This window comes from Uranotaenia lowii, chromosome 3 (genome assembly GCF_029784155.1).
Source record: "Uranotaenia lowii strain MFRU-FL chromosome 3, ASM2978415v1, whole genome shotgun sequence".
NCBI lineage: Eukaryota > Metazoa > Arthropoda > Insecta > Diptera > Culicidae > Uranotaenia > Uranotaenia lowii.
Genome location: NC_073693.1, coordinates 155,953,792 through 155,978,681, shown reverse-complemented (window position 1 = coordinate 155,978,681; position 24,890 = coordinate 155,953,792).

The following is a 24,890-nucleotide window of genomic DNA, read 5'->3' as shown; positions in this document are numbered from 1 at the left end:
CTTGGTATATTATTAAGACTTATGAGTTTCTTCGATGAATTCGTTCTTTGTTAGGGTAATGTTAATATTTCATGTTTCTGTCACATATTCCTATGAAACTATCGAGTGTATACTGCGGCTTCTTTCTTTATAAGCACAATTGATTTAGACAACCAATCTTTGTCTTCAATACATTTGTATATGATCGGGGTTTTTAGAAAATTTGCTTAAATTAAAAAAAATCGATGAGGCTGTTTATGAAGAAATTATATTCCAAATAAATTATTACAGCTAATGAATGAAGTTTGAGGTCAATCTTGTAAATAGTAACGCAGTATAAATAGACAATTTATAAGAAAAGTAGTATTAGCAGAATTCATCCCCTTTCTTACTAAACGAGATTAAAAAAATAAGTTTTTGCATTGAAAAAAAAAGATGCCTGCATCCTTTCGATCACCGACAAACAAAGAAGCTACAAGTCGATTATTCTTTGCAATCAATTTAGAATCGTTTTATGTGCACGGTTTTACCAATGAATCATTTGTTGCTATTGACGAGTTTTTTTTCTGCAAATATCTTGAGCAAGAAACTGGAAGAGATAAACTCATGACACAGAGCTTCGACATCGAAATCATGTCGATGATTCAAATGATGTTGATGCCAATGAAAATTGGCATCCAAATCTATGCATGTGGGAGGGGGTTTTCGTGCATGTGATTCTGGATTGTGTGCTTGATCGAAGATGTCAGTTGGGATACACTAAAACATGCGATTTTCGAAAGTCTCTTCTCCGAACAAGGACCGGGAATATGAAGACAGATGAAGTGGTTTTTTGTGCCATGGCTTGGAATCTTATTTAAGGATTCGATGCGCTGCACAATTCCATAAATTGCCATTCATTTGTATACGAAGCAGGTTTGAGATTTGTGTTTTTTTCGAGTACCCCTTTTTGAAAGTTGTTGTGAGGAGTACCTACAATTTGCGTTTTTTGATTTGTGCCAAATTGTTAAGTTCATTGGACCAATTTAAAGTCCGTATGCTTAAACGGCTAACATGAACTTTTAAAGTTAAGGTTAATCAATTCAGCCATTTAATAAAAAAAAAAGTATTTAATTCAATAAATCTCACAGGAAGTTATGTGTGCTGGGTTATGTTACTTTTGTTTTGTTCAATAATCAACCTGTTCTACCAAGAATGGGATACGGCTTCTTTCATTAACCATGATAAACTCATAAAGATGTCAAAGCAAAAGTATTAGAAACATAAAAAAATTACTTCGTAAACTATCCTTCCTGGTTATTTTACAAAGGAGGACCATGAGTGTGGCTCGGTATTTCATTTTCATTATTTGATTCAGAAAAGAATCGCTTCTTGGGCTTGTGATATAGCTCAGTTAGCAAGTCAGTTGCTTCCTGAGCCGTTCGAGCCCAAGTTGTACCGGATAAGTTTTTCAATGACTGTTCGCCAACTGCATCGTTGATATAAGTCGCGAATGACATGAATATGTTAAAACGGATCTAGGATCAATTATAATCGAAACAAAAAAAATCGCTTCTTGAGCTGATTCAATATTTTACGTTCAGAACCAGGAGTAAAGCAGCGTGATTTCATTTCCATTAAATACATTTAGGAACTATCTCTCAAAATTTGGGCTTGAGCCACACTAATAACTGCACTCCGAACACCGGGAAGTGAAAGTTGACCAGATACCCCTGAAACTAGCCTTTCGGGTTGCACTTTGTCCCTGGGCCTTCTGCACATGTTAGGTTTGCTCCATATCTATTGCATCTGGCGCACCTTTCGTTCGTTTGGCTGGTGGTCCTTTAGTTGTTGTCTCCTGGCTAGCTGCTCTCATGAACCTTGCAACTTAACGAGCACCTTTAAACGTTTGCCAGTCCGCTCTGGATCCCAATGGACTTGTTGTGTCTTTTTTTTTGTTTTGTTAAGTGGTGGCACCTCGGCTCTGTGGCTGTTGGGAGCAAACTTCCGCTTCCAGCTAAACAGAAAAGGACAGCAGCCTCTGAGGCCATTATCAATTGAATTTTGCAGAACTATTAAGAAAAGGGACACCTGAGACTCATTTTTTGTTTTATGCCATCATTTTGTGTGCCGTTTTTCCCTACCGTTCTCATGGCTTCATTATTGTAGTTATGGTTGGAAGGTAGTCGTTGGAGTTCAAACGGTTCTAGTTTTGAGAAAAACAAGGCATGGCACTATGATCAACTTACCTTGCGAGGTAACCGTTTTGATTTAGAAACTTGAACAATATATGTTTTAAAAATCTTTCTTTAAAATAAAACAATTTTTTCTTCATTATTTTGCAGGCTTTGAATGTTATTTTTAAAATGACGCAATTTTGATAAACATAATATTTAAGAATATGCTGGATAACAACTATGTTTTAAGGGGCGGGGCAGCGTAACGGAAAAATGTCTTAATGTCAAAAGTGTTTTACCATTTTTATATGATTAGCATTAGCATTCAATCGTTTAAATACCGATGAAAATGCTAGTAAAACTATCAAGTATAGGATGAACATTAGCCGTAAATATCATGAATTTTTCGAAAAAAGATACAACGGCTCACCGACAAAACTTGAACCCGCAATCTCCGCTTTAGTACAACGGCGCTTTAGTCAATTACTTTCAGTACTGTCGGTGAGCCGTTGTATCTTTTTTTTCGAAAGATTCATGATATTTACGGTTTATGAACCGAAAACTGGGGGAACTTTGATCACCGGAGTAACTTTGATCAAAATGAAACTTTTGCAGATAATCATCATTAACTAAATCTGAAGTTAAAATACCTGGAAACTGTTCCCTACGTTTGAAAGCCTATAAATAGGGTTTCAAAAAGCCTAAATTTGGTTTGTAGTTGAAGGTTTTTTTTATATAACTTAAAATCTATGTTAAAAGTTTTGAAATATCTGTTTTTTCGAAGACTCGCAAACAAACACCTTTCAAGATAAAATGAAAGCATTTAGAAGCAAATGGGTTGTTTTATATGAAGGTTCATTTTTTTCCTTAGTATAGATATAGTATTAGAGTTATTTTTATGGTCATTTTATGATAATTTTTGTATATTAAAAAAAAACGGACATTTTCTATGAGAAAGCATGTATAGAACAAATGGCTAAAAACTCTATCAAGTGGTAAAGTTTGAACTGAAAAAAGAACATAGGAGCAGTGGGAGGACCTAGATAATTGCATGAAGGTAAAATTTCATTTGTTTTTGAGGCCGAAAAATATTGAGAAAAGTTTATAATTTTTGCCCCTAAATGTATGCATCAACATTGTCCAGTCCATCTTTTGAGTACATATAGGTATTTGTATTTGAATGAAAACGTTGAAAAATTCAATTGAGTCAAATAAAAAGTACTATTATTTAAGTTTCAAGCCTTCAACGCTAGTTGTCATCAAACCAATAATTTTGAAGATGTTGAGATACGTTAAAACCGAAACATGAAATCTGGTATTGTAACAAACATTTTGTCATAGCCTTCAATGTCGTTTGAATATTCTGCTATCAATGATCATGCTTTATACTCCTTATCTCAGTTAGTATTTTAAAACTTTGATGTGTTACAAAAAGCAAGAGTTCCCTCAGTTTACAGTTCCTTTACTTTGACTCTCATGTTTCTTTGAAAATTTGCCATCATCTTGAAAAAAAAAATTGATAATTTTCAGATACGAAATGTACCAAGACAGAATCATAAAATTTTGTCTAACAAAGCACAAAACATGAAAAAAACATATTATTGCAAAATTCTTAGAATATGCGCCGTAAGTCTTAGATTTCCCCCAGATTTGTTTTCGCCAAAAATTTGTGGTTATAAAATATGACTTGAAGCTATGGTAATTATTTAAAAAAAAGTGTTATTTGAAGTGCGGCCCGCTGCCAAGAATTCAAATTAAAATTGGCCCGTTTGTTCAAAAGGTTGCTCACCCCTGGTGTAGAAGATAGTGTTTGGTATCTTCAAATAAAAATTGTTAATTAACCAAGTGCAAACATTGCCGAAAAGTTTAGAAATTTCTCAAAAATGAAAACTCTGATTTAAGCTGAAAAATGCAAAATTTTATTTTAATTTTTTTATACCCTTATCACCAACTAAAATTTTTAATTAAGACAAATAACTGCATAGATATGTTAAATGATTTTCATTTCATCATTGATCGTCTGGTTTGTGCATCATCGAGAAATATTTAGATGAATATTTGAAACATAAAATACAAAAAAAACCCAAAATAATCAAATTCAAATTCCAAAGAGATACAGATATAAGAGATTAAGAATTCAAAACTTGAAATCAGATTATTTTCAGAACCGCAATGCCGTGTCTCAAATCTAATCAAGTTTTGAAAAATAAAATTTGAATGAAATTGAATAAAAAAAGAAATTCAAAGTTACAATTAGAACCAAAGCAGAAATTGCACCAAACATGAATTTCAATTCTATATCTTTGAAACACAAAAGAAAGCTTTTAAATATTTTTTTTTTGTTTTGATTATAGTCGTTTTACCATCTTTTTGGCATTCGTGACTTTAGTAACGTTGTAGTTGGTGGATCGTTGTTGAAAAATTCATCCGGTACAACTGTGATTGATGTTTACTCTTGGGCTCGAACTCGCGGACATCAGCTCAAGAGACAACAGACTTGCCAACTGAGCTATATCACAAGCCCAAATTTTCATGAAATGTTTATGAATATTATTCTCATCAGATAAAAAATTGTTCTCAAACTGTAATTCTAAATGTGTCAAAAGTTTAATTCGATGCCCTCAAAGCCAAAGGGGCATATGTAGGTGCAACAATGATCGATTTAAAACAAAAAATTCAGAACAGAGTTGAAATGTTTAAAACACAGAATTAGTTATCATTGAAAAAAGGTCAGAAAGCAATCCTAATGAGTTTAGCACCTTAAACACAGATCCTGAGTTCTCAAAATTCAGAAAAACCATAAAACGGAACTTTAGTAATTGAAGAAACAACACAAGACTTAACAATCTCAATGAGTGAATTCTGGATAAAGATAAGATTTAAATCACAGAAATATCCATGTTAAGAAAATCACTCAATGATATTAGCAACTCAACTATGAGATCGTTTTTATTTTAATTTGAAAGTGATCATTTGGAAAATAGTATGCTGAATTCAAGGTATTTACTTCAGTAGTTGCTAAAATTTTTTTAAAATCAGTTGATAATGTTTCAATTCGAATTTCAAGTCTATTTATGACAGAAATTGGGATGAAAATTCAATAAAGAAACTCTGTATTGTCGATTGTTCCAATTTAGGCAACTACAGTTTTTTTTAAAGATTTTATTTTCAAAAATAGGCAGGGAAAAGCTTTTAGAATTCATAAACCAACGGAAATATCAATAACATTAATTGAAAATGAAGAGATTAACCACCGTAATTTTTGTTTGTTACTTTGATTTATCGGCCTAGCGGTGAAAAGTGATGTCCTTTTTAGTAGGGACATCTAAAGATTATGAATTTTTTTTTTTTTTTTTTTTATATAGATGGATAGAAGGTTAGAAGAAATGAAAGATGGTGAAAATGAGCGGGTAGAATTTGTCTAGAAGCATTACCATCACATACCAAATTTTTGTTCCTCACGAGCCTACTACTATGGTCGGTGGTTGGTCACTATCAGACTATCGACCGTACCGTTTCGCATGCAAACCCCGCATGTAACGAATGCGAAGATAACAAACTGAGAAGACTTAAACATCGATAGATGCGTTTCTGAGTTAAAGGGAGCTTATCTGAGCGATCACATACCATCTTTTTGTTCGTCCGCACTACAAGTTCTCGCTTGTGGGGCGGACCACGCTAAGCCTACTAATGTGTGGTGGTAGATGCAACTCTATCTGTATCTACCACTTCATAGTAGTAGGCTCGTGAGGAACAAAAATTTGGTATGTGATGGTAATGCTTCTAGACAAATTCTACCCGCTCATTTTCACCATCTTTCATTTCTTCTAACCTTCTATCCATCTATATAAAAAAAAAAAAAAAAAAATTTCATAATCTTTAGATGTCCCTACTAAAAAGGACATCACTTTTCACCGCTAGGCCGATAAATCAAAGTAACATTAATTGAAAAGTGAAAAGTTTCTGCCCGGGTTAGATTGAAATGTTTATCATAAAACTTATCTGTTCTCTCTTAGCATTGTGAGCCAGTTTTGGCGAATTAGCTGCTATTTTAGTGCTGTAACCATTGCATGGAAAAAGTAACGTCATAATAAACATTATTATTGTGCAAGACGTTTGTTTATAATGAAAGTGCGAAGATTTTTTCTTTATTTAACCTGTTTTGTACAGAATGACATTTGAATGCAAAATATTAGGTGTTTGCCTTATATTCTTCTTAGTTTTTGTCGAATTTTTATTCGATTTCGGTTTACCATATTTTTGTTCAAATTTTGGAATGTAAATTTTGAAATTCAATACCGATATTTTGTCATTGTCAGCCTGCAAAATTCTCTTCACTGCTTACTCTTAGGGGCCCCTTTACTTATGTAAGAGGAAAACTATTCTTGCTATTATTTCACAGGGGCCCCTTTAGTTGTTATTTTTCAAGTATTCATTCCGATGTTCTAGTTTTGATTTCTTTTCAAAGATTTGTATAAATTGAAATGGTATGATTAAGGTAATGTTCCCTCGTGAGCCCGAGGCCCGAGGCAATTGCCCCTGAATTTTTCGATAAAAAAATACTTGATTAATAGGTTTTGTGCAATGATATAGTGAACATTTTGTTGCATACATGCTCTCATTCCATTTATTCTAATTTATTGCTTTTTTGTATTATTTTTTTATATCCCTTCCTCACAGTGTTCCAACTTCGAGTGACAAAAGAAGGATTTGAAATTTGGTTCGGCCTAATAACGTTGGAAGCCCGAAACTAAAACTTCGGGTGATTTTTGTTTCTTATTCAGATGAACATAACAAATACAGAAAATTTAAGCTTTTGTGAAGGTTTATTTATGATTAGGAGGTGGAATAAAAAGGTGTTATTGAATGCCCTCATCATGATTTTGAAATGCCTCTATCGTTAAATAACAGATAAAAAGGTAAAACAAATATATAACTTAACAAAGCCGTATGATTTTCATAAGTAAACAAATTTTTACAATACCTCGAAATTTCTGGGCATTTGATCTCAAATTTTTCAACATGAAATCTGGTCAAATCTTAGCAGATCTCGATGATAATTCGGAAATTTTTTTAAGGAAGTGACTAAAACCTCCAATTTGCTTTATTGAATCACGTCAGCAGCGTTGAAATTTCTTCTCAAACTCCCAATAAAATGAAACAATTTGGATAAAACAAGCAGAAAAAATGAAGCCTAAATTAGACCTTAATTTGCTTTGTTTTTCCACTTTACTTTGAAAACTTGGAATGACCGCACAAATCCGCGGAATCTGGAATGTATACCCTACTTTAAATAGAACATCACTTTCTCTTATTTAATAAATATGAAAAATATTCCAGGACATTGCAGCAAATAGAGAATTATTTTATGATAAGGAAGTATTTTCTTCTCATCAAGAAAAAAAGTAACGGCTACAGGGGGGGGGATAGATTCACTTTTTCTGATACTTGATTTTGATACAAATTTGAAAAAATACAGAAAGTCTTATCAGTTTTCGAAACAAAATTTACTGAAATTTGGAAAAGTGAAGAAAACGTTAAAACTTCTTTCAATTGTATTTTTTGGGGTTTCATTAAGATTTTAATTAATAATACCTGCCAGGAAATTTGGAATGAATTATTATTTTAGAAGAACTTTTGACAAAATTTTATGTTTTAACCTGCATTCCATTTCAATATTTTTTAAACATTACATAAGCACGATTTTTTTTAATTGTGTTTAAAGAATAGTGAAAGTGAATTAAACACTTGGATTTGAATTCCAAATTTTGCAATTCCTGCTTTGCTCTTAATATAACTTTGATTCCCAGTTTTGAATTTTAAAATCATTTTAAAATTTATTAGTACGATTCTAATCTGATACTTCGAATTTTGGGCCTGATTGAAATGCGTTTTTAAGTTTTTAATTTCACTGTTGAAATGTCTGTATCTCTATGGAATTTGAATTTAATTCTGTTGTTTTTTAAAATACATAAAATACGATAATGCATACGCTCTCAATATGGCCCGCCTTCAAGTAGCAGTATAGGGTATTTCGGGGGAATATGCACCTGCTAAGGGAAATGACCGAGTATGCGGAATACATAAGCTGAACACCCGAATACATTGCAACATGTGCTTCGTATTTCTATCTTCTACTCTCTTATCTTAAACTATGAAAATATTCGATTATTTACAAACGCCTTTAAAAGCAACCTTTGGAATCATTGGATGTTAAACGCCCCATTGTAGGCAAATGATGCTCCAAAACATTGGATTAAAACGACTCGAAAACAACACAATATTCACAGTGAAAATAAATTAATTCTGTTATTTGATTCGGGAAAAAGGGCAAACAATATTTTTTTACAAGTTTATCTACACATATAAACAAGAGGTTTGTTAACATTTCTCAATGAAAAAATGATAATTTTTGAAATTCTTGACTTTATTTTGAACTGTGTCAGTTTCAACCAAATTTTTCTGCTGCTTTTGGCGACAAATTTAGTGAACCGATTCGATTTTCTGTGAACGGTTTTTACTCAAATCCGATCGAAAGTTATAATTATTATGCATTCTAATGATAATTTAGGACTAAGCAAAGAAGAAGATCGATATATCATTTCGATAATCGGTCTATATTCATGGAAATCTGCACACCAAAATTTAGAATAAAACACGTGGTTTTGTTTACATCTTACCAAACAGCACCTTGAGAGGAGGGCGATTTGTCCATAAATTCATGGGGGCATTCTGATCGAATATTTGAAATTTAATATGTTTTCAGTTTACAATAAAACAACAAATTATCATAGTTTTTCATCAATTGATAATTCAAATATATAATTTTAACTATCAATAAAATCAATGGTGAGGATGTTTTAAGCAATCATCTTGGTGTAAAAGCCTATTTTGTTTGATCACTTTTTACAGCTAAAGTGATGGATAGCCACCTCAAAATTTAATTTAATTGTTATTCGTGTTTTAATGAATATCTGGTAACCATTTTTACTAAAATTACAGGGTATTGGTTTTAAGAACACATTTGTGTAAAAAGAATCCACTAAAAACTTCGCAAATCTCCAAAATTTATCAAATATAGTCGCTGGCGTTTTACCCCGCAAGGGCATTATGGACAGAAGTACCCTACATTCGAGGCAGCGAATCCAAAAAAAACAAACGAATGGCTCTCACTCATCTCCTGTTACAACCTTGAGGGAACCGAATTCAAAAGGCAGAGCAAACCCGAGTCTCCTCGTTTGTGCCTGGATCGAATGCGTGAGGTTTTTCTGCTATTGCTATTATTGCACAGCAACCGCACACAGGTAGCTAGTTTTTTCGTTTCTTTTTCCTCTCCCCTCTTTGCACTATACGTTGCGGGCCGTGCAATGCAATAAGTTCGGTTGTTTTTGTTGTTGCCTCAACCTTTGCGCCGAGGTTGAAGATGTTCTCCTCAACGCAGCTATCGGCTGGAGTTATTCAAATTCAACAACGTAAATGAGTATGTGTGCCTCGTCTTCTTCATGCATCATGTAGCAACCGAACGTTGAGAGAGTTCGTTCGGGGCAGCAAACGAATAGTGTCTCTCAGAGCAGATCCTCCTCATGGGGGCAGCGTTGCCAAATTGAAAACCGGTCAAGTCCGTAGATTTGACGGCAAGCGAAAAATGTACTGATTTCAGTACAATAAAACATGATGACCTTTTTTTTTTTTTTTGGTCGCCAGGTAGAATTTTGATTTATCCGCAGAATCCCTTGAATTTTTTCGATGATCCGTAGCAAATCCGTAGGAAATGCTGAAAATCCGTAGATTTCGAGCATCGATCCGTAGCTCCGTAGAAATGCTTAAAATCCGTAGAACTACGGAGAAATCCGTAGATCTGGCAAGGCTGCATGGGGGGAGGTTTGAATGAATGTATATGTTTCGTCTCCTGTATAGCTATGCGAGGCCTCAAAGTGTGTATTTTGAATGCCTCTGATGAGAAAATTGGTGAGGATTTCAATAACTGCTTTAAACTTTGTTCGATACATGACAGCACGCACGCCGGTTCTGCTACACAACTTTTTGATTTGCTTACTTAAGCAATCGAACAACCGTATGGAAAAAAAATTGTCCTGGCACCAGATTTGAACCCGATCCTCCGAGATGATAGCCAAACACGCTGCCACGACGCCACGCCTAGATGTTGCCTTACCGGCAGCTAAAATTCGAAGTGGTTATAAGCTTCTTAGAATACCCGCAAGGGCAGCCAGCGGACAGCAGCAAAGACGCATGTTGATTATTACTAAGAAATATTACGATACGGCGTATAGATCAATAATCCGTTAAAATAATATCGGTTTTTTTTTAAATGGAATTCCATGTTTATAACTGTTAAGCATAAAATCATACAAATTCTTGAGTAAATCTTGAAATTTAATTAATGAATTGCTTCAACTGACTTTCAATGTGTGATAAATTCGGGGTAAAAAAATTAAGTTTGACGAAATTTTATGAAGTCAAAATATTTACGCTTTTCAAAAACAATCATTTGCGAGTCAGCTTTAAGTTGTTCTGAGTTGAAGTTATACATTTAAACAATTTCCAAGCTCCAAAAAATGATTTATTTATTATATGCCCTTTTGTGATGTTCCTTCCCATTTCATATTCATACAATGGCGGACATGTCTCAAAAAAGGCTACTTGAGGAACTTTTTGGAACTTCAAGTCCATAGAAGGCTATTTGAGACCCGATTTGTAACTTTGTAACTTTGTAAAAGGCAATTCAAGGAACTTCTTGGAACTTGAAGTTCACAGAAGGCTATTTGAGGAGCTTCTTGGAACTTGAAGTCCACCGAAGGCTATTTGAGACCTAATTTATAACTTTTATACTGTGTGGATGCAATTGACATGTCACAAAAAAAAAGCTATTTGAGGAACTTTTTGGAAATTCAAGTCCATAGAAGGCTATTTGAGGAACATTTTGTAACTTTCATGCTCACATTCGAGAAAATTCGATACCAATTCCCTTTGGAACCTTTGTTCAGCGGAATTCAAACTTTGGAGGCACGAGTTTAAGTAGATATGAGACTTTTGGTTGCTTGAGTATGTTCTTCTGTTGGCATCCCTTTCCTAATATCACTACAATGGGAGACTATCAAATTACAAAAAAGCTAAATATTGGGGTTTTTCAACGGTGCTCTAGTAAAGATATCGTAAATCAGAATCATAAATCAGCAAAAATGGAACAGAATATAGAAAAAAAAATTATGCTAGGTGAGCCTGGAACGAGAATTTTTCATCTTCTTGTAAGACTTGAATTAAAAAAGATCAAAATATATCAATGATATACTGTTTAATCAGAAATATACCTGACCTATATTGAGAACAGTAGGGGAGAGTGGGGATACTTGATCCCCTTTTCTTATTTTCACCATATCTTTTTGGAAAAATTTAACAACTCTCGTCTTTGACATTTTCTGACAGCTTGTAATTTTAAGTTTCTATGCTCCAAAAATTAGAACGATACTTGAACCCGTTGATGAACTAGAAGCATTTTCGTGAGAGTAAGAAAATTGCGATTTTTCTGAAGTTAGGGGAGTCTTGATCCCCTATTGAAGGAGACTTGATCTTTTATTCAGGAAGCCCTAATCCTTGTATAAAAATCAAACAAAACCCCAAGATAGAATGTTAATTGACTATTTTGGTCATGTTTGTTCTCATTTCACAATTTATAGCAGACTTAAGAAGAAAATTCTATAACTTTGTCTCAACGCTAGTAACATTGCATACTTAAAGGCGCTATTTTTTATAATTAATTAAGAAATTTAATAATTCTTGCTCTTTTCTTTAGACAATTGTTTGATAAAAATTAAATTATTTGGATAATTATTAGTAGTTTCGTAATCAGCAATTCAGAAGAAAAATATGCCGTTTGGAAGGGGGATCAATTTTACCCAACTCTAGGGTATCAATTGTACCCATAATCAACATTTTAGAAAACTTTTTCTGAAAAATGTTGAGAGTTTTTCATTACTTTGAAAATATGGCATTATGAAGTTCATTTTACGCTCGAACGATTGATACATTGGAACAAATATTTTTTTCATAATTTTCCCATGTAAGGAACATTTTAGAGTGATGAAAAAAGATCTTCAAGTTACATTTTGTGAAATTTTTCAAACAAAGTTCAATTACTCAAACAATTATTTTGTTAAAATTTTTTAAACTACAAGCATTGTTATTTTGCTCAGTTTGGAACATTTTTCTAGAACATTTGATCTTTGTAAGACATTACAGTTTCGAGATATTGTAAGCGTCAGATAACACTTCCATCGAGGTGGTAGAGATTGATCGCGGTTTAACGTAGCTTTTTTCAAATATTAGTATATCGCAGTGAGTGACTAGTGTGTGTGAAGTTTTTCCCCAAAAATCCGCCTTCGAAGCAACGAACGCCTGCGCAACGAACGTCAACAGCATGCAGCCAGAATGGTTTATCAACTCACAACCAGAGGGCCAACTGGGATAGTCGATGCTTCCGAGTAAATACACGAATGGCAGCGACGCCCGACGATACGATGAACGAAGAGCGATCGCGAAGCGAGAGCAACGACCGAAACTCGCGGTTCAAGGCCGGTCAAATGCGGCTTCCTGGTGCTGGCTCACTTTGCTAAAAACCACCGCAGTGTACACATAAAAACTTTGATAGTGCAAATAACAGCCAGACACCAGGTAAGCCAACCGCCGCTCATCCGCCATTTTGCCCTCGCCAAGAAGGACGCGCACTAATGCCAGTGTCTCCTTAATACAGGACCCCTTTGTTTTGGGACAAAATACCTTGGTTGGAATAACCGTTTGCCTCCAACTACGACGGGAATAACCGCCACCGAACATCGGTTAACCCACGATCGGAAGTACCGGTCGACCATACATCCTCAAACCTTACGGACCGACCCAAGACGGTGGACCACCCGTTACGAAAGGCCACTGTCTTGACCCATCGAGATCGACGCTGTACTTGAGGAAAAGGGGCTGCCATCGTCATCGGACCGGTGTGTCCACTCGCTGACTCGTCTACAACGTCAGCCATACCGACACCCCGTACCAGGATCGGCAGCATCCACAAGGGCTTGGCCCTCCAGGTATCGTGCTATTATTGCTAAGACCCATTTTAATGTGCAAATAAGCGTGAATAAAACCATTAGTCGAGAAGTGCAATTTTGGGGTTTTTTCTGAGTGCATTCTGGAAGCTCCCTGCGATTTTGTTTGATAAGCGTGCCGCCCTGAGGTCTAGAAAGGGACTCTCTTACACGCCGGTGGGAGTGGTAGGTTTCATACTTACATATTTGGCGCCCAACTTTCCAAGACTTACCACGGATATCGCAGCGAGGCTTCGACCAGTATCTTGCATGCATCTCTGGGAAAACGCCCATGCTTTCTCATTTTTATTTTTGCTGAAATTGGGGCAATTTAACGTTTATTTGCACAACATTGAACTATTCATTCGTAATATAGGGGTTCTGATGTCCAAAGGAGATTGTTCAACAGGAAAGCTTATTAAGTATTCGGAGTGAAGTTGTTTTAAATTTAATTTAAATTGGAGCAAAATTTCAATAGTGGAATGTGCGATCGAAAAATAAAAAACAATAGCAAAATATTTCATTTTATTGCAACCCTATTAAACTGTGATACATTAATATTTAATTTCAATTAATTAACCATTAGTTCTAAATTATTCGTTTTTTGTTATTTATATTTTTCTGTTTCAAACATTATTTCAAGTAATTTCTCCTAAGCTGTACAATGGATTTGACGCAACTGAAAGCACTATATTCCGCCTTAAACACGGCACACCTCTCGGAAGAAGAACTCAGTCATGAGTTGCGTATACGCAAAGCTTTTGCGCCGGAGGATTCCCGTTCCAAACGAGAACGCACCTTGCGCGGAATTCTGAAAGCTGAAAAAAACAGATCATCAACAGATTATTCTATTGGCTGGGATTCAGTTTTGGATGAATTGGAGTGGTGTGGTGATAGATTAAAAGAAATTCGTTATATTCTCGAGAGTCCTAAAGCAAAAAAGGTACCGGATCAAATCTACAAAACACGACTTATTCATGTCTTCTTCCGAATGGAACGCTTGAAACCACATGTTAAGGGGGAGGAGAGTCTCAACTGCCTGACGATTATTGCAATGGAATGTATGAGACTGTTAGTGAAGTTTTTTTCTATCGTTTCACCTATCGCGGAAGTAAGACAAACTGAGCTCAGCATTATTACAGAAAGTTTTCAGAATGAGCTAGCAAATGAGATAGACAAGAATATAGTTGAAGAAAATTTAGGTGAGGAAGAAGCTGTTGATCAAATTCAAGAGTATGAGCAAAGGGAAAATGTAGAAGAGTTTGAAGCAAATGAAAATGAGGAAATTATAGAGGAACAATTGCAGGATGAGGAAGTAGATTTCAGACAGTCAAGGGATAATACGATCATTAAATTAGCAACCGAAAACGAAAGACTGAAAGTGGTGGTGAGCCAACTACTTCAGCGTATTGAGGCTTTAGAAATCTCTCGTCCCATCGAGCGCCCAGAAAGAAAATTACCACCTAAAGCTTCTAACAGCACTCGCGTGACCGACAATGTACTGCCGCTAAATGAGATGAAAGCTGCACCAGTCAATCAAGATTTTTGCGATTGGTTAAAAGGAAGGTGTAGTTCGCTAGAGAGCCACGGGGAAAAATTTCGTCCGATATCCACCCACGTAGACGCAAACCAAGTGGGGGAGGAAGTAGGAGCGCGATCTAAACGTGATCGTCTACCAATCCACAAATGGTCTGTTCGCTACGACGGGTTGGATAACGGACGAAAGTTGAATGAATTCTTGAAAGAGGTCGATTTTAACGCTAGGTCTGAGGGATACTCAAATGCCGAATTGTTTACATGCGCGCACTATCTTTTCACTCGCAAAGCTCGCTCATGGTTCATAGAAGTCAATGGAAATAACGAGCTACAGACTTGGGAAAATTTAGTGAAGGAGTTAAAAAATGAGTTTTTACCTATTGACATTGATTTCCAGTACGAAAGGATGCTGAACGCTCGCCGCCAAGGTCCACGAGAAAAGTTCCAGGATTACTATCTGGAAATGGTCCGCATCTTCCGGAACATGTCTTATCCATGGGATGAAGGCCGGAAGTTCGACGTCCTCTTCAGGAACACGAGGGAAGACTGCAAGATCGCGATGCTAGCGGCCAACATAAATACAATTCCTAAAATGCGAGAATTTGGGAAAAAGTTTGACGCAATTAATTGGCAGGTGTACTTGAAAAAAGATAATCGTTTTTCGGATAGATCAGCAACTTCTATTGATGAAATCGAGCAATACGGTCTATCAGAAAGTAACAGACAGGACAGTAGATTTCGAAACGAAGGTCATGAACGTGATTTCAGCCCAAACTATAAACGGGGATCCAAACAAAGTTTTCAAAAAAATAATGGCCAGAATCAGCGAGAACGTGTAGGTCAGAATTCGATGCCGAAACCACAGCAACAAAGCCAATTTACTTCTAGGGCCCATCGGGAAGAACCGAAACCGGGGCCAAGCGGAACCAATGCTTTGGAACGGATAGTAAGGGCTTATATCCCAGTCAAAAATGGGGTTTGTTTCAACTGCCATAAGAATGGGCATGGTTTTCAGGATTGTCAGCAGAAAAGGAATCTTTTCTGTTGGTCTTGCGGATTTCCGGGGTTTGCCACATCTGAATGTCCCTTTTGTGAGTTAAAAAAACTCCAAAGGGACTACTCAGTGAGGCAGGGTAGTCAGCAGAAAAATCACAAAAGCCCTCAGGCTAATTCCGTTCCCGATCCAGCTGCAATTCTTCAACAGATGGGTTACTCACAATTGGAAGGGCCTCCAAAAGCTGACGAGATAGCTACGTTGCTTGTCAAGCTTAGTGGGGATGCCAGACCTTTTGCGAGAATCCAAATGATGGGAATTGAGCTGATCGGGTTACTAGATAGCGGAGCAGCATGAACCGTCTTGGGTTTTGGGGCGAATAAAATTCGGAAATCGTTGAATTTACAATTACGTCCGGCATTTGTGAATTTACAGACCGCGTCGGGAGATGAATTGGTAGTCGAAGGATGTGCGGAAGTGCCGATAACATTCAACGGTTGCACAAAAATTTTACCAGTTTTATTCGCACCAAAACTCAAGCGGAAGTGTGTTTTAGGGTACGATTTCTGGATGAAATTCGGGATTTCTCCCAGCATCCAAGATCAATCCATAGAAGTTCTTGATGACGGAATCGACGAGGAATCGGATCAGGAAGAAGAATTGTCCGATAAGCAAAAAGAGGAACTAGAAGAAGTTAAGAAACTTTTCATAGTTGCCGGTCCAGGAAAGTTTACAAAGACCCACGTAATAGAACATTCCATCCAGATAAAAGACGAATGCAAAAACCTGGAACCGGTACGTAAGAACCCTTACCCTTGGAGTCCTCACATTCATGCCAAGGTACAACAAGCTCTGGACAACCTACTTCGGGATGATATAGTTGAACCATCAGAATCTGAGTGGGCTCTTCCAATCATTCCGGTGGCGAAACGGGATAGTGCCGAAGTACGGTTGTGCCTAGATGCAAGAAAGCTGAATGAGAGGACTAAAAGAGATGCGTATCCCTTGCCGCACCAGGATCGCATACTCAGCCATTTGGGCCCTGTTAAATTTCTAACGACTATTGATTTATCGCAGGCTTTTCTTCAGATTCCTTTGGAATCAGCGTCTCGAAAATTCACGGCGTTTTCTGTACCAGGACGAGGTTTATTTCAATATAAATCTTGTCCAATGGGTCTGGTGGGAAGTCCTGCCACGCTCAGCAAGTGTATGGATCGCGTTTTGGGTTTCGGGGCGTTAGAACCGGCCATATTCGTTTATTTAGACGATATTGTCGTGGCTACGCTGACGTTTGATGACCACGTGGCCAAACTTAAGGAGCTAGCGAAACGTTTGGGGGAAGCTAATCTCTGCATAAACCTGCAGAAATCAAAATTCTGTTGCCACGAATTGCCGTACCTAGGATACGTCCTATCCCAAGATGGATTGAGGCCTAATCCTGATCGCATTCAAGCGATCATTGGATATCAGGCCCCTAAATCGGTACGACAGCTAAGACGATTCCTCGGTATGGTCAATTACTACCGTAGGTTTATCGAAAATTTTAGCAGTATCGTTGCACCTCTCACGGACTTGCTTAAAAACAAGCCCAAGAGAGTGCAATGGAGTTCAACAGCAGAGTTAGCTTTCCAGGCCATAAAGGAGCGGCTTATTGCAGCTCCAGTTATGGCCAACCCAAACTTTTCGCTCCCTTTTGTGGTTCAAACGGATGCTAGCGATAACGCGATCGCCGGTGTCCTGACTCAACAGCATGACGGAGAAGAGAAGGTCATAGCTTATTTCTCGGAAAAATTAAAAGGAGCTGAGTTGAGGTACCACGCGGCTGAAAAGGAAGGGTTGGCTGCACTTCGCAGCATCGAGAAATTTAGAGGGTACATTGAAGGAACTAAATTTACTTTAGTGACAGATTCGGCCGCTCTAACTTTTATCATGCGAGCAAAGTGGCGATCATCCTCCCGATTGAGCCGCTGGAGCATCATACTACAGCAGTATGAGATGGACATCCGGCATCGCAGGGGGAAGGACAATATTGTGCCAGACGCACTGTCCCGTTCCATCGAGACTCTAGATTCAGAGCCCGAGGACGGGTGGTACAAAAAACTATTTTCATCAGTTCAGTCCGACCCCGAAAAATATGTTGACTTTAAAATTGTAGACGGCAAATTGTTCAAGTTTGTGGCATCGAAGGCGGACACAATGGACTACCGCTTTGAATGGAAGCATTGTGTTCCAACTTCGATGCGCACCGAAGTCCTAAGGAAAGAACACGATCTAAATCTCCACATTGGATTGGATAAATGTGTTGAAATAATTAAACGCCGTTATTATTGGCCACGCATGAGCACAGACATAAAAAAATACATTTCGAAATGCGAAAATTGTAAAATTAATAAACACTCCACTGTCTCGAGCGCACCGCAAATGGGAAATCAAAGAGTTGCGACCCGACCCTTCCAAATAATTTGCATGGACTACATTCAATCTTTACCACGGAGCAAGCAGGGAAATGCCCACTTACTAGTGGTAATGGACCTCTTTTCTAAATATTGCCTGCTTACTCCAGTGAAAAAGATTTCGAGTGTTAGTCTATGCAAAATATTGGAAGAGTCCTGGTTTAGACGGTTGGCCACTCCTCAGATTGTGATATCTGACAACGCGAGCACGTTTCTCTCCAAAGAGTATCAATCGTTGTTGGAAAAGTATGATATTCAACATTGGGCCAATGCTCGCCATCGCAGCCAAGCGAATCCAACTGAAAGACTCAACAGAACAATCAATAGTATGATTCGATCGTATGTTAAAAACGATCAAAAGCTTTGGGACACGAAAGTGTCAGAAATTGAATTCGTGTTGAATAATACTATTCATGCTGCGACAAAATTCACACCTCATCGGATCATTTTTGGAAACGAAATTGTTTCAGTGGGCTCAGATCATAAATTGGAGCCGGAAATAGAAGATTCCGAAGAAAAACGAATCGAAAGATGGCGAGGCGTGAGTAGAAAAGTAGGAGAGCATGTGCGTGAGAATTTGAAAAAAATGTATGAAGAAAACAAAAATCGTTACAATTTAAGGCATAAACGGCACTCACCCTCTTTCACCATTGGCCAGCGGGTTTTTAAAAGAAGCTTCCGGCAATCTTCGGCAGGAAACCACTTCAATGCGAAGATCGGTCCGCAGTTTGTCCCCTGTGTCATCGTGGCCAAAAGGGGCACCAGTTGCTATGAGGTCGCGGACGAGAAAGGCAAATCTCTCGGCGTATTTTCCGCCGCCGACCTAAAAGCATAAAAAAAAATCAACAGCTCGAATTAGCTTAAAAAAATAAATAAATAAAAAATAAAATAAAAAAAAACAAAAAAAAAAAAACAATTTAGGGAGCATTGAAAGTTGTGATAAAACGTGTCCTGTGTTTGACTACAGTTTAAAACAAAGAGTCTGGTCGTTTGTATGAACGCAAATGTTCAACAGATCTAGGCAATAATATGCTACTGTTGATCCTGAAAGCATCAAAAGGGGAGAAGGTCACGCATCAAAGGCATCCATCGATTTTGCTAGGATCATCACCATCCTGAATCATATTCCTAGTCATCTCCTAGTCACACATGTTTTCGGCAGTCATAATTTGTAACCTGTAAAAAAAAAGAAGTTGGAATTAGTTAATAAGTAAATAAAATTTAGGCTAAGTAGATTTTAAAATGTTAGGATATAGTGAAGTCGTGAAAATTGATTAAGTTTTGTGAATTTTATATTAAGTAAATTTATAAATTATTTTAAGTAAATTTCATTTAATTTTAATTTTAAAGTGTTTGAAGTTGTTAAAAGTATTCGTCGAGATAATTTTTAAATTAGTTTAACAGTCACAATCTGCGAGAGCTACAAAATCAAATTGCAATAAAAATTCTAAGTTGTGTTAGGTCATGGTCAAAACTTGCATGCAAGTTGGCAGAAATGGATTTCTAGGTCAAGGTCATCGGGCAAAATTTAGGTCAGAAAAGTGATGACGTCATCAAGGAACCAATTTGCAAAGTACGTTTTAAATAGCAAATGGTACATTTTTCACTTCTTACACGTCACATTTAATAGCACTAGGTACATTAAGAACACTTTAAAGGATAAAATCAAAATACTCACGAGTTTTCATAACCGTGATGGAGGCAAGGGCAAAATTAATTAGTGAACTTACTCTAAACGAAAATCAATACATCAAACTTATCCAAGGAATCTATGAGGCCAATAGATTCTCTCAAACAAGCATAATGCGATTTTCTAAGCCGGCACACTAATAATTTCAGCCACTTACCTTCCACCACGAGCAGCCACATGCGTCCACGTTCGTTAAATTCTTCCATGTTTCAGAAAGTAACAGCTTCTTACAGTTCAATAGATCATTCCGAACTTCTGACACACATACACTGTTGAAATTTTATGGATGATGATTATGGTAGTACTAGATCGCAACTCCGAAAGATTAACTGAAAAGATATCATGCGTCAAAAATCAACATGACCGAGAAAAATGGTAAATGCGCTCCAAACATCTGTGATTTAATTTAATTATTTACATTAATAATTTTTAATTTGTCTTTTTGTGGTCATGTTTTGGAAAATGTTTGAAATGTGTAATTACTTAATTATTCGATCCATATTAGTTTTTTTAATTGCACTATTAGTAGAAACTTTTAAGCTTTTTGAATGGATAGGCGGTATTTGTCGGAGGCTTCCCTTGTGGAACTTAATCGCTGGAGGCTGGAGTTCAAAGAACGTTGATGGCCAGTAAAGAATTGTCTTTAAACAGAGCGGAGTCGATTACGATGCTGATGCCTTATGACCCGATACTCAATGACAATACTTAGCCTTATTCATGCGTTGTTCAGTCAAATTTGGAGTCGTTACCTTTTATATCGCGAGTGAATACCTCAAAAGTTACCGTAAACATCTGTTAAATTGACCGAGCGAATCTTGAAATGTGAAGTGCAGGTTCAGATGGCGTGTGTTATTGGTGTGGTTCGCTGCGATTACGCAGGTATGTATGTTGGTAATCCACCATGGGTGCACGGATTCACCGCAGTTTCTGCCAAAGTATGTGCTCACATGCATTCTTTTAGATTATTATGTTCGACAAATCTCCAATGCAGCGCGTACACCATACCCGGACCCCATGGCTTCGTATGAACTGTTATGGATGAATGTATTGTGTTGATGTAGGTATATTCTGGAAGAACGAATCAATCAGGTGGGCTAGTTTACTTACAGGTATTCCGGCATCCGTGTATATACCTGACCAGCTTGCAACTGATTGAACATTCCTATTATATAGTCAGTTATAGAATGAAACACATCTTACCTGTCGGCAACTTAAGGGAATCGAACCCAAAAGTTTTTCTTGCCGATACCGGGAATCGAACCCAGTACGCCTGGCGTACCAATACCAGACTCGCGCCAGCCTATCCGCTAGACCACATCGGCGCTTCTGGTTCGCTGCGATTACGCAGGTAGGCGAAAAATATTTACTTTGTAATTTCTACTCTAGTATTACAAAGCAAATATTTTTTCCCGGTCCGGGGGAGAGTGTAAGCGTCAGATAACACTTCCATCGAGGTGGTAGAGATTGATCGCGGTTTAACGTAGCTTTTTTCAAATATTAGTATATCGCAGTGAGTGACTAGTGTGTGTGAAGTTTTTCCCCAAAAATCCGCCTTCGAAGCAACGAACGCCTGCGCAACGAACGTCAACAGCATGCAGCCAGAATGGTTTATCAACTCACAACCAGAGGGCCAACTGGGATAGTCGATGCTTCCGAGTAAATACACGAATGGCAGCGACGCCCGACGATACGATGAACGAAGAGCGATCGCGAAGCGAGAGCAACGACCGAAACTCGCGGTTCAAGGCCGGTCAAATGCGGCTTCCTGGTGCTGGCTCACTTTGCTAAAAACCACCGCAGTGTACACATAAAAACTTTGATAGTGCAAATAACAGCCAGACACCAGGTAAGCCAACCGCCGCTCATCCGCCATTTTGCCCTCGCCAAGAAGGACGCGCACTAATGCCAGTGTCTCCTTAATACAGGACCCCTTTGTTTTGGGACAAAATACCTTGGTTGGAATAACCGTTTGCCTCCAACTACGACGGGAATAACCGCCACCGAACATCGGTTAACCCACGATCGGAAGTACCGGTCGACCATACATCCTCAAACCTTACGGACCGACCCAAGACGGTGGACCACCCGTTACGAAAGGCCACTGTCTTGACCCATCGAGATCGACGCTGTACTTGAGGAAAAGGGGCTGCCATCGTCATCGGACCGGTGTGTCCACTCGCTGACTCGTCTACAACGTCAGCCATACCGACACCCCGTACCAGGATCGGCAGCATCCACAAGGGCTTGGCCCTCCAGGTATCGTGCTATTATTGCTAAGACCCATTTTAATGTGCAAATAAGCGTGAATAAAACCATTAGTCGAGAAGTGCAATTTTGGGGTTTTTTCTGAGTGCATTCTGGAAGCTCCCTGCGATTTTGTTTGATAAGCGTGCCGCCCTGAGGTCTAGAAAGGGACTCTCTTACACGCCGGTGGGAGTGGTAGGTTTCATACTTACAATATAGCTGAGGAATCAAGTATCCTCATTCTCCCCTATCTATCACCTTATAAATTGAGAATTATTTTTAGAAAAAAATACATAACGAACTTCTTACACAAATATACAAATTAAGCATAGATTTCCAAATTTTAGCCAAATAAACGCTGTACGAATCATTAAGGCTGTAGTACTTCTAAACATTCAAAAAACCATTTATTTTCAATGATGATGAAAACTCAAATTTGAAGAATATCGAAAACGTGTATTGTTTTTGTTAAACACTGATGCTGAAACTTTTCAAATAATTTTTTGCACCAAATTGAAAAAAAAATTCTCAGTCTCTAATTTTTGTGTTCTGATTTTTTGTCTATTCTGTATAGAACCACAACATGAAGTCTTGATACTCAGGGAAGAAAATTTCTGTGCGAGATTTAAAACATTTTGTATTTTTGCATCACTGCCTTAAAACTTCAAACATATTAAACGGATTTTTTAAATTGGAATCTTGTTGATTATTTTTATTTTTTTACGATGTTATTATATTCTGACTAAGAAATTTTTTGATGTGAGCTTATAGAAAGAAAAACGACGAGCAAAAAAAAATCTATCACAGAACTGTATTCTTCTGCTTAAACACTTAATCGAAAACCCTTTAAAGATAAACGAGGTTCAATTTGCACTCGCCATAAATCATTCAATGACACATTCACCAACTGTTTCAATTTTTTTTTATTCCAAACCACCAAAAATATCAACCTTCTTTCTCAACAAAAAAATGTATTTCCTTCCTTCCTTCTTCCAGGTTTATCTCAACCGACCGATTTCTTCTCTCACGCGATGCAGAAGAGACCGTCTCTTCTACTAGCAAAATGAATCGGTACGTCACTTTATTATCAAAAGCTAGCATTTCTCTTCGCTTCCGGAAATCATCAATCCGTGTTACCCGCCGCGCGCAATCGAAATCAGAAGCAAAAGCCAAAATTGAGATAAAAAGAAAAGGGATGAAAAAAAATCAAGCTTGAATTAAAATAAATTCACACCTTCGGGCATTTTCCACGTCGAAAAATTGTGGAAGAGCGCTTAAAAGAGAAAAAAAAATTGAAGATGGCAAACAAATTTCTTTCAAAGCAATGATAATCCACCAGACGTGCTGCTTGTTGATAAGCCTTCGTTTGAACGGAGTCATTACCGCGTTTCGTGACTTCGGTCTCAGTTGAGGGTTTGATTCATTTTTTGCTACTCTGTGAAGCGTTCTTCCTAATTTTCTCTTCGATTGATGATTGTTGTGCTGATTGTTTGTTAGAAAAAGTATCGACGAAATCTAGCTTTTGATATCTGTGGTGTAATTCGATGTATGTGCTGTTTGTTATCGTTATTTCATTTCATGAGTTCTCTGTGTCTTTGATCATTCTGGTAATGAGCCCTTTTGAGTTTATCTGTTGCTATTTGTACCGTTTCGATGTAGTAGAAGTTTTGGTGTATTTTTTCACTGAAATATAACAAGGTCAGGTAAGATAAAAAAAATGCAAATACGATAAAGATTTTTCTCTTCACGAACCTGATGACAGATTTTTCTACCTAGACTGTTAATTTTTTTTTTATCAATAAATAGGTACATTGATAAATCATTGATATCATTGATAATCATTGATAAATAAAAACAACAAATTCTCATAAATTCCCATACACAGTTGTGGCAAACCTTTAGATCAATTCTAGTTCTATCAAATGACGGGTTTCTTTCAAGATGCTTATCAGTATCAATTTTATATGGTAACTATTTGCCATTTCTATTCCTCTTAGATTACCAAATGTTTTTTGTCAATTAATTTGCTAAAGAGCTGCAAATGTTGCATAAAGGATGCTCGATCTTCAGGAAAAGTTCAATCTCGAAGATAAAATCAGATGTACGGTCATAAAATCGATCCATCTCTATAATCAGAGATTGAGGATCGAACTCTGATAGATCTATCTTTTCCATTTTCAACAAGATGGAGGCTACTTTTTGTAGAAAAAAAAATACAAAAAAGGACACGAAGTTAATTCGAACGCTTTAATTTATGTAGGTATTCCATGTAACGAAAGCTGCAGACGATTGTTTCACAAAAGCGAATCTAACTTTTTGTACCGATATTATCTGTACGCCCAACAGATGGCACTGTTTCACATAAAATCAATACTCAAAACAACAACCTGGTGGTGTTCGGGACCCAAAACAACAACATCAAGACGATCCTTCTGCGATATAGTAGAGTTAACTGGGGGCATTTTAAGCCTGTGACTTCTAAAAATACTAGCATCGAACAATGAACAACAGATTTCGGATGCAAAGCTGCAAAGACCCACGCGACGACAAGGAACCAGCGATTGGAAAATTGGAACATGGACTGACGAACTCTAAATTTCATGGGCAGTACCCAAGTACTCTTCGTAGATTTGAAGAGCTGGAATTTCGACATCGTAGCGCTGCAGGAGGTAGGCTGGAAGAGCTCCATGGAACGTGCGTACCAAGATGGTCAATCACCTACCATAGCTGCGGCAACAAACA